This window comes from Mandrillus leucophaeus, unplaced genomic scaffold (assembly GCF_000951045.1).
Source record: "Mandrillus leucophaeus isolate KB7577 unplaced genomic scaffold, Mleu.le_1.0 Scaffold16, whole genome shotgun sequence".
Taxonomy (NCBI): Eukaryota; Metazoa; Chordata; class Mammalia; order Primates; family Cercopithecidae; genus Mandrillus; species Mandrillus leucophaeus.
In genome coordinates this window covers 3469368-3479478 of record NW_012101587.1, presented here as the reverse complement: position 1 = coordinate 3479478, position 10111 = coordinate 3469368, and positions in this window count along the sequence as shown.

Here is a 10111-nt window from a genome sequence, read left to right as displayed (position 1 = left end):
ATGCCTGGCTAAGTTTTGCATTTTTAGTAGAGACAGGGTTTCACCATGTTGGCAAGGTGGGTCTCGAACTCTTGACCTCAGGTGATCCGCCTGCCTCCGCCTCCCAAAGTGCTGGGATTACAGGCGTGAGCCACCATGCCCGGCCAACCTGTATCTTTTTTGTTGTTGTTTGTTTTTTGAGACAGAGTCTCACTCTATCGCCCAGGCTGGAGTGCAGTGGTACGATCTCAGCTCGTTGCAACCTCCACTTCCCGGGTTCAAGTGATTCTCCTGCCTCAGCCTTCCGAGTAGTTGGGATTACAGGTGTGCACCACCACACCTGGCTAATTTTGTATTTTTTGTAGAGATGGGGTTTCACCACATTGGCTAGGCTGGTCTTGAACTCCTGGCCTCAAGTGATTCACCTGCCTTGGCCTTCCAAAGTGCTGGGATTACAGGCATGAGCCATTGTGCCCAGCTTATGACCTGTATCTTGTGCCAACCTCCTATCTCATCCTGTGACTTAGAATGCCTTAACCGTCTGGGAATGCAGCCCAGTAGGTCTCAGCCTTTTACCCAGCTCCTATTCAAGATGGAGTTGCTCTGGTTCAAATGCCCTCTGACAGTATCATGTCCAAGAAATCATTGCCAAATCCAGTGTCATGAAGCATTTCTCCTATAAAACTCATTTCTTCTAAGAGTTTTATAGTTTTAGCTTTTTTAGGTCTTTAAGTTCTAAAAGTTTTATAGTTTTGCTTAAGTTTTATAGTTAGGTCTTTGATCCATTTTTAGTTAATTTTTGTATGTGGTATAAGGTAAAGGTCCAACAGTATCTTTTTCACCTGCGAACATCCAGCTTTTCTAATGACATTTGCTGAAAAAACTGTCCTTTCCCCATGGAATGGTTTTGGCACTCCTGTTGAAAGCTGACCAACCTGTGATGGACTATTTCTGGGCTCTCAATTCCATTCTATTGGACTGTATATCTGTCTTTGTCAGTGCCACAGTTTTGCTTACTGTAGCTTTTTCTTATTAATTTTTTTTCCTTTTCAGAGATGTGGTCTCACTATATATTGGCTTGGCCAGGTTGGTCTTGAACTCCTGGCCTCAAGCACTCCTCCTGCCTCAGCCTCTCAAAGTGCTAGGATTTACAGGCACGAGCCACTGCACCTGACTGCTTTTTTTTTTTTTTTTTTTCCTAGAGACATAGTCTCACTATGCTGCCTCAAACTCCTGGGCTCAAGTGATCCTCCCACTTCAGCCTCCCAAGTAGCTGGGATTTTAAGCATACACCACTGCTCAAAGCTAATTACTGTAGCTTTGTTGTAGGTTTTGAAATCAAGAAACACGAGGCTTTCAATTATATCCTTCTTTTTCAAGAAGGACAGTTGTTTGGGTTCAACTACGTAACTTTTGAAAGACTCGGAAACTGGCAGAGCTAAGACAGACCAACAAGCAAGTTTTCAACAATCAAACTTCCTTTGCTTTTAATGCTTTTTAATGATTTTAAGGGGTGTGAAGGTTAATTTTATGTATTTCTGGGTGTGTCTGTGAGGGCATATGCAGAAGAGATTAGCGTTTGGCTTGTTCGACGGGGTGACGAAACTCCACCCTCAGTATCGAGGATGGGCATCATCTAATCAGTTGAGGGCCCAGACAGAATAACAAAAAGGGTTGAGAAGGGCCAATTTGCCCTTTTATCTCAAGCTGTGACTTCCATTGTCCCCAGGATGTTGAGCTCCTGGTTCTTAGCCCTTTGGCCTCGGAATGAATGACTGCACTGGCATTCCTGGTTTTCCAGCTTGCAGATGGCAGATGGGGGACATCTCAGCCTCCACAGTCATGTGAACCAATTCCTATAATGTCTCCTCTTTTATATCTTTTATATAGCTTATTGATTCTGTTTCTCTGGGGAACCCCAACTAATATAGTGAGGTATTCATTCATTCCCTTAAAAAATAATTTAGGTCTTCCCCACTCAAAATGGAATGAAAGGGACTGAATTTAACCCAATTTTTTTAAAAACTAGAAAAAACACATGAAAAAAATCACTGTCATGACTTTAGACATCAGATAGCAAGGAACACTGATGTCTGAGAGACAGTAAACAAATGGTATCTTTGGGGAGTGATGCCTATCTTCGTTATCTTTTTTTTTTCTTGAGACAGTCTCGCTCTGCCGCCTAGGCTGGAGTGCAGTGGCATAATCTCAGCTCACTGCAAACTCTGCCTCCTGGGTTCGAGCGAGCACATCCAGCTAATTTGCTGTATTTTTAGTAGAGACGGGGTTTCACCATGTTGGCCAGGCTGGTCTGGAACTCCTAACCTCAAGTGATCTGCCCACCTCGGCCTCCCGCAGTGCTGGGATTACAGGCGTGAGCCAACATCCGGTCAAATGTCTATTATCTTGATTGGAGTGGTAGGTAGTTTCATGGGTGTATACATATGCTAAAATGTATCAAATTGTAAGTTTTAGGTATGTGTGGTTTGTTGGATCTCATTTATGCCTCAGTAAAGCTGTTAAGAAATTAGAAATACTCTAATACATATTAGATATTATGAAGAAAGAGAGAAGCCTGCAGCACCAACAGGCAGAAATATAATAGCTACAAGTGGTCGTAACTGGGGAGGAAGGGAAGTTTACCTTTGTACTCCTTTACCACGTATTCTTTTATCAATAAGAGGAGAATTGATTAATATATTAGACTGAATCAAGACTTTATTTTTTTGAGATAGCGTCTCGCTGTGTTGCCCAGGCTGGATGGAGTGCAGTGGCAGGACCTCGGTTCACTGCGGCCTCGCCCTCCAGGCTCAGGGGATTGATTTTCCCACCTCAGCCTCCCCAGTAGCTGGGATTACAGGTGTGCACCACCATGCTCGGCTCATTTTTGTATTTTTAGTAGAGATGGGGTTTGCCATGTTTCCCAGGCTGGTCTTGAACTCCTGGAATCAAGTGATCCACCTGCCTCCGCCTCTCAAAGCGCTGGGATTACAGGTATGAGCCACCAGGCCCGGCCGAGTTAACTGAAAGTGACTTCAGGACATTAATATCTAAAAGTCATCGGCAAAATAATGGGACTTTTGTGAGTTTTCATCCTGGAAAGGAAGGACACCCGCTGAGGGGGCTGAGCGAGGTGGTGGGAGTGGCTCTGATGTTGTAGTATCACCAGCAACGCTCATGGGAGTCTTATCAATGATCAATGTGCTCACTACCTGCCACTCAATAAATGCTTTACATGTTTTATCTCGTAAAATCCTCACAAAATGCTGATATGTTCCATCTTCTCTTACTGGAGAAGGGGTCAACAGGGAAGAAGCAGGGAAACTGGTGGGGAGACTAATGAAAGGGAGCAGGACGTGGCACCCCAAAATATGCCACATTGGCATATTAGTTATTTCAAGCTGAGGGCAGTTTACATAGCTATAAAAAACAACTAAGTCATGTCCTTTGCAGCAACATGGATACAGCTGGAGGCCATTATCCTAAGCGAATTAACACAGGAATAGAAAACCAAATACCGGTCCTCGGCAGCGGCTCATGCCTGTAATCCCAACACTCTGAGAGGCTGAGGTGGGCTGGCCATCTGAAACCAGGCTGGCCAACATGGTGAAACCCTGTCTCTACTAAAAATATGAAAAAAAAAAAAAATTGCTAGGTGTGGTGGTGCATGCCTGTGATCGCAGCTACTTGGGAGGCTGAGGCAGAATTGCTTGAACCCCGGAGCTGGAGGTTGCAGTGAGCCAAGATTGCGCCACTGCACTCCAGGCTGGGCAACAGAGCAGGACTCCATCTCAAAAAAAAAAAAAAAAAGAAAACCAAATACTACATTCTTACTTATTAGAGGGAGCTAAATGCTGATACACTGGACATAAAAATGGCAACAAGAGACACTGGGGACTACTAGACAGGGAGAGAAGGAGAGGGGAGTTGAAACCTATCGAGTCCCATGCTTACTGTAATACCTGTGTGACGGGATCATTTGTACCCCAAACCTTAGCACCACATGATATACCCATGGAACAAACCTGCACGTGTACCTCCTGAATCTAAAATAATTGAATTTTTTTTTTAAGGCACTTGAATTTCTGTAATCCCTTATCTGACTAAAAACAGAGCCTCCATAAAGAACTCAATTGTCGGCCAGGTGCGGTGGCTCATGCCTGTAATCCCAGCACTTTGGGAGGCCGAGGTGGGCAGATCACAAGGTCAGGAGATCGAGACCATCCTGGCTAACAGTGAAACCCCGTCTCTACTAAAAATACAAAAAATTAGCTGGACGTGGTGGCGGGTGCCTGTAGTCCCAGCTACTCGGGAGGCTGAGGCAGGAGAATGGCGTGAACCCGGGAGGCGGAGCTTGCAGTGAGCCGAGATCACGCCACTGCACTCCAGCCTGGGCGACAGAGTGAGACTCCGTCTCAAAAAAAAAAAAAAAAAAAAAAAAAAAGAAAAAAAAAAAAGAACCCAAGTGTCATAAATCCCCTCCCAAAAGCAACTCTCTCATCTCAGTGGTGAAGAGCCAGCACCACACCGACACTGACACAAGAAGATCAGAGACAGAGTCTCGCTGTCATCTAGGCTGGAGTGCAGTGGCGTGATCTCGGCTCACTGCAACCTCTGCCTTCTGGGTTCAAGTGATTCTCCAGCCTCAGCCTCCTGAGTAGCTGCGATTACAGGTGCACACCACCATACCCGGCTAATTTTTATATTTTTAATAGAGATGGGGGTTTCACCATGTTGGCCAGAGTCTCGAACTCCTGACCTCAAGTGATCTGCCTGCCTTGGCCTCCCAAAGTGCTGGGATTACAGGTGTGAGCCACCGTGCCCGGCTATCTTGTTTTTCTGAACGGCCTCTTATCTTTCCAAAAAGTCATTTTATTTTCTACAAGTGTCCTTTGTGTCCACTCCTCTCTCCTACTAAGTTAGGTATCTATGCCTTAAGGCCAGGTGTGGTGGCTGCCACCTGTAATCCCAGCACTTTGGAAGGCTGACGCAGGCAAATCAGTTGAGGCCAGGAGTTCGAGACCAGCCTGGTCAACATGGTGAAACTCCATCTCTACTAAAAATACAAAAATTAGCTGGGCGTGGTGGCGCATGCCTGTAATCCCTGCTACTCGGGAGGCTGAGGTGGGAGAATCACTTGAACCAGGAGGTGGAGGTTTCAGTGAGCGGAGATTGTGCCACTGCAGCCCAGCCTGGGCGACAGAGAGAGAATCTGTCTCAAAAATAAATAAATAAATAAATAAATAGATCTCAAATTCTAACGATCCCTTTGAGCACTTCCGTGTGTATGCCTGATGCACATGTGAGTAACTCGCTTGTTTTGCTCTTTTCTTGCTTCTCTGGGCTGGAGCCTGGAGTTCAGCTAGATGGAGATGCAGGTAGACAGTCATCAGCACAGGGCCGATGTGTGAATGCAGGTAATTGAGATCATCAAGGAGTGGCTATAGCAGAAGCCCAGGAATGATCCCTGCAGTGTTAAGGGGCTGGGAGGAGCTGGGGACCAGCCCAGGAGGCTGAGGACGGCAGTGAAGTCAGAGCCGAAAGTGGCGAGCTGCCAGATGCACCTGGGAGGTCGGAGGACCAGCATGGACTACTGTGTTTGGCAGTGTGGAGATCACTGTGACCTTGAAGTCACATGGTTGAAGATGTGACATGGGTGGGTGGGAGCCTGATCGACATAGGTCAGAGAGAATGGATATAAGGACACTTCTCTCCTGGTTGTGGCCAACTAGGTGAATCAGACTAAGCTCCTACTGAGGGCAACGAAGTGCTCACAGGCTAGATAGAAATTGTCAGCCCAGGATTCGGGAGAAGACAGGTGAGTCAGCATTCATAAACTGTTTTTGCCTAGGTATTTTTTTTTTTAATCCAGAGTACCAAGGGTGGGGGCCTATGAAACCGCTAAGCACTGAGAGCTGAAAACCCCATGGACTGGACCGAGTAAGGGCAAACTGGAAGCAAATCTGCCCCCGCACTGGGCTATGGCCATCCTTGAATCACTGGGTGGTGCCGGCTGTCCAGTCTGAAATAAAACAAAGGTGGTCACAGAATGCCAGGAAGCTGGCAGAAGTAGATGAAAATCTTTTATTGAAAAATATCATCTTATACCTTAAATTACTTTTTACATAATTTTCTAAGTCATTTCTTGTATCTAAACAAGAAGGCAGGGCAACACAAGAACCAGCACAAATGAGAGACCAAAAAAGAAAATGCACAGGCATTCCACACCGTAGAATTATCAGGAATAATAATTAGGCTCATGAGGTTAAAGTGAACTAGAACTTTTTTTTTTTCTTTTTTTTTTTGGAGACAGTCTCACTGTGTCACCCAGGCTGGAATGCATGATCACAGCTCAGTGCAACCTCCATCTCCCAGGTTCAAGTGATTCTCCTGCCTTAGCCTCCCAAGTAGCTGGGATTACAGGCACGCACCACCATGTCTGGCTAATTTTCATATTTTGAGTAAAGATGGGGTTTCACCATGTTGGTTAGGCTGATCTCGAACTCCTGACCTCAGGTGATCCACCTGCTTTGGCCTCCCAAAGTGCTGGAAATTACAGGCGTGAGCCACTGCACCCAGCCTAGAACATGTTTTTTTTTGACACGGAGTCTTGCTCTGTTGCCCAGGCTGGAGTGCAGTGGTGCGATTTTGGCTTCCTTCAAGCTCTGCCTCCCGGGTTCAGGCCATTCCCCTGCCTCAGCCTCCGGAGTAGCTGGGACTACAGGTGCCCACCACCACGCGCAGCTAATTTTTTTTTTTTTTTAGTAGAGACGGGGTTTCACCATGTTAGCCAGGATGGTCTTGATCTCCTTAGTGATCTGCCCGCCTCGGACTCCCAAAGTGTTGGGATTACAGGCATAAGCCACCGTGCCCGGCCTCCAATATATGTTTAATTAGAGCTCTGGTAGGTTAGAAGACAGCTATTTGGGCAGAAGCAGTATTTGAGTATATAATAGCCAAGATTTTTCCAAAATTGAAGACATACAACAATCCAGACACTTAGTCCAATCAACTCCCAAGAAGATGAATAAAAAGATATACACATTCAGATAAACTATAGTAAAACTGAAGAAAACTGAAGACAGAGAAAAACTTAAACGCAGTCAATATTTATTTCAAAAAACAGCAGAAAATATGGATGCATATGACAGTGGAGTTACATCATTAATGTGTTGAAAGAAACTAGCTGACAACCTAGAATTCCATACTCAGAAAAAATATTTTGTAAGAATAAAAATTAAATACAAGTATTTTCAGACAAACACAACTGAGATGATGAGCAGACCTCCTCTAAAGGAAATAATAGTGGGGGTACTTCAGGTGGAAGGGAAATGACCCTATAAAGTCACAGAAGGATAAAACGCAATGATAGTGGCATATACGTGGGCCATGAAAATGAACATCAACTGCAATGGGTCTTGTGGAGTTTTAAATATAGAAATAACTAAAATATCCAATAAACTCTTTTAGCATTGTCTGGGAAGAGGAAAAAATACTAATTTACATTAGACATCGGTAAGTCAAGAACGCATGTTATAATCTCAAGTGTACCACTAAAGGCTATTTATATATATAAATCAGCTATATATATGTAAATACACATAGCTTTATATATAAATATATGTAATATAGTATATATTTTATATATATGTAAATACATATAATGTTTTTTGAGACAGTCCCACTCTGTTACCCAGGCTGGAGTTCAGTGATGCAATCTCAGCTCACTGCAACCTCCCAGGCTCAAGTGATCTTCCCACCTCAGCCTCTTGAGTGGCTGGCACCACAGACACACGTCACCAAGCCTGGCCAATTTGTTGTATTTTTGGTAGAGATGGGGTTTTGCCATGTTGCCCAGACTGGTTGTGAAGTCCTGAGCTCAAGCGACCCACCCACCTCGGCCTCCCAAAGTACTGGGATTACAGGTGTGATCCACCTCGCCTGGTCTCAAATTTAAAAATTTTTAAATTTAAAAATTACTGATAATTTTTAAACATCAGTAATCCAAAATAAATCAAGAAAGGCGTAAAGAACATAAAACATGTGAGTCAAATGGAAAGTATAAAAAGACATCTTTAAATGTAAAAATATCAGTAATTTGTACAAATGTACTAAATGATCTAGCTCTTAAGTTTTGCTGTACATCAGAAAATTACCTGCAGATGTTAAAAACCACCACCAATGCACGGTTCCCATTCCCATCAGATTTATTGATGTGAAGTGTGAACAGGGCATTGGGACTTTTAAAAGCTTTCCAGATTCTTCTAAAGTGCAGCAAATTTGGGAGCCACCGCTCTCATTCAAGACAAAGATTATCAAATTGGATTTAAAAAATAAATACTTGGCCAGGTCTGGTGGCTCATGCCTGTAATCTCAGCACTTTGGGAAGCCAGATGGGTGAGCTCAGGAGATTGAGACCAGCCTAGACAAAATGGTGAAACCCCATCTCTACAAAAAATTAGCTGGGCATAGTGGGGAGCACTTATAGTCCCAGTTACTTGGGGTGCTGAGGTGGGAGGATCACTCGAGTCCGGGAGGCAGAGTGTGCAGTAAGCAGGGACAGTGTCACTGCACTCCAGCCGGGGCAACAGAGACCGACCGTGTCTTAAAAACAAACAAACAACATACACATACACTTCCTTTTTTTTGAGAGGGAGTCTCACTCTGTCGCCCAGACTGGAGTGCAGTGGCTCGTTCTCCGCTCACTGCAAGCTCCGCCTCCTGGGTTCACGCCATTCTCCTGCCTCAGCCTCCTGAGTAGCTGGGACTACAGGCGCCCGCCACCTCGCCCGGCTAATTTTTAATTTTTTTTAATTTTTAGTAGAGGTGGGGTTTCACCGTGTTAGCCAGGATGGTCTCCATCTCCTGACCTCGTAATCTGCCCGCCTCGGCATCCCAAAGTGCTGGGATTATAGGCGTGAGCCACCGCGCCCGGCCACACACACTTCTTAAACTCACCTTAACTCTGAAAGTACACACAGGAAAGAAAGCTGGTGGTGTTAATACATTTCATAATTGGAAATATTCGTACTAGGCTGTATCCGTCATCCAGGTGAGAGCATGGCTCAGGGGGAAATACAAGTGGGAGTGGCTTGGATTTGGTTTATGTATTGGAGATATCTCTTTGATGAGATTGAGTGAAGAAAGCTGCAGTGGGAAAGAATAAGCAAGAATGACTCCTAAACACCAATCAGCAATAAAAAGGACTTAAGTATTTATCAATATATAGGTGAATTCCAACATAATTATGCCCAATGAACAGCCGCCACTTCCCTAAAGACTATTTGCGGTACGATTCCACTTTTTTAAAACACCAAGAAAAACAGGCTGGGCACAGTGGCTCACACCGGTAATCCCAACACTTTGGGAAACTGAGCTAGAGGATCAACTGAAGCCAGGAGTTCCAGAGCAGCCTGGGCAACATAGAGAGACCCCATATGTTTAAAAAAAAAAAAAAAAAAAAAAAAAAAGCTAGGCATGGTGGTGCTCACCTGTAGTCCCAGCTACTCAGGAGGCTGAAGCAGGAGGATTGCTTAAGGGCAGGAGTTTGAGGCTACAGTGAGCCCCGATAGTGTCACTGCACTCCAGCCTGGGTGACAGGGCAAGCGAGACCCAGTCTCTATAAAAAGATATTTAAAAACTAGGAAATTCAAACTTAGTGACAAAAAGCAGATGGGTGGGAGGGGGAGGAGGGAAGGAAGAAGAGAGGAAAGGGTTGGAGAGAGATGGGAGGCACATATTCACTGTCGATTGTGAAAATGTGTATACATGTGTCAAGACGTACCAGATTGCACACTTTAATTGGCGCCACTGCACTCCAGCCCAGGTGACAAAGTAAGGTCGCTTTCCCCGGGAACTGCCGGCCTCTCCACTCGGCGCTAGGCTGCTGCGCTGCCTGTTCCTGCTACCATTTCGTGCAAGTCAGCGCGGGCAACAACACACAAGACCAACACAAGTGAAAGGGTCCATTTTAATGCACTGCCCCCAGGGAAAGAAACATTACCGACTTCTGGCCATGTCGTCTTCCCAGTCCCAGGTGGCGGTTCCGGGTTTGGGCTCCCAGGCCCTTCGCAGCACTAGGGCGGCGCGGGTAGGGCCGCCCTCCAAGCCATGTTGGGGGCCGAGGTGACGC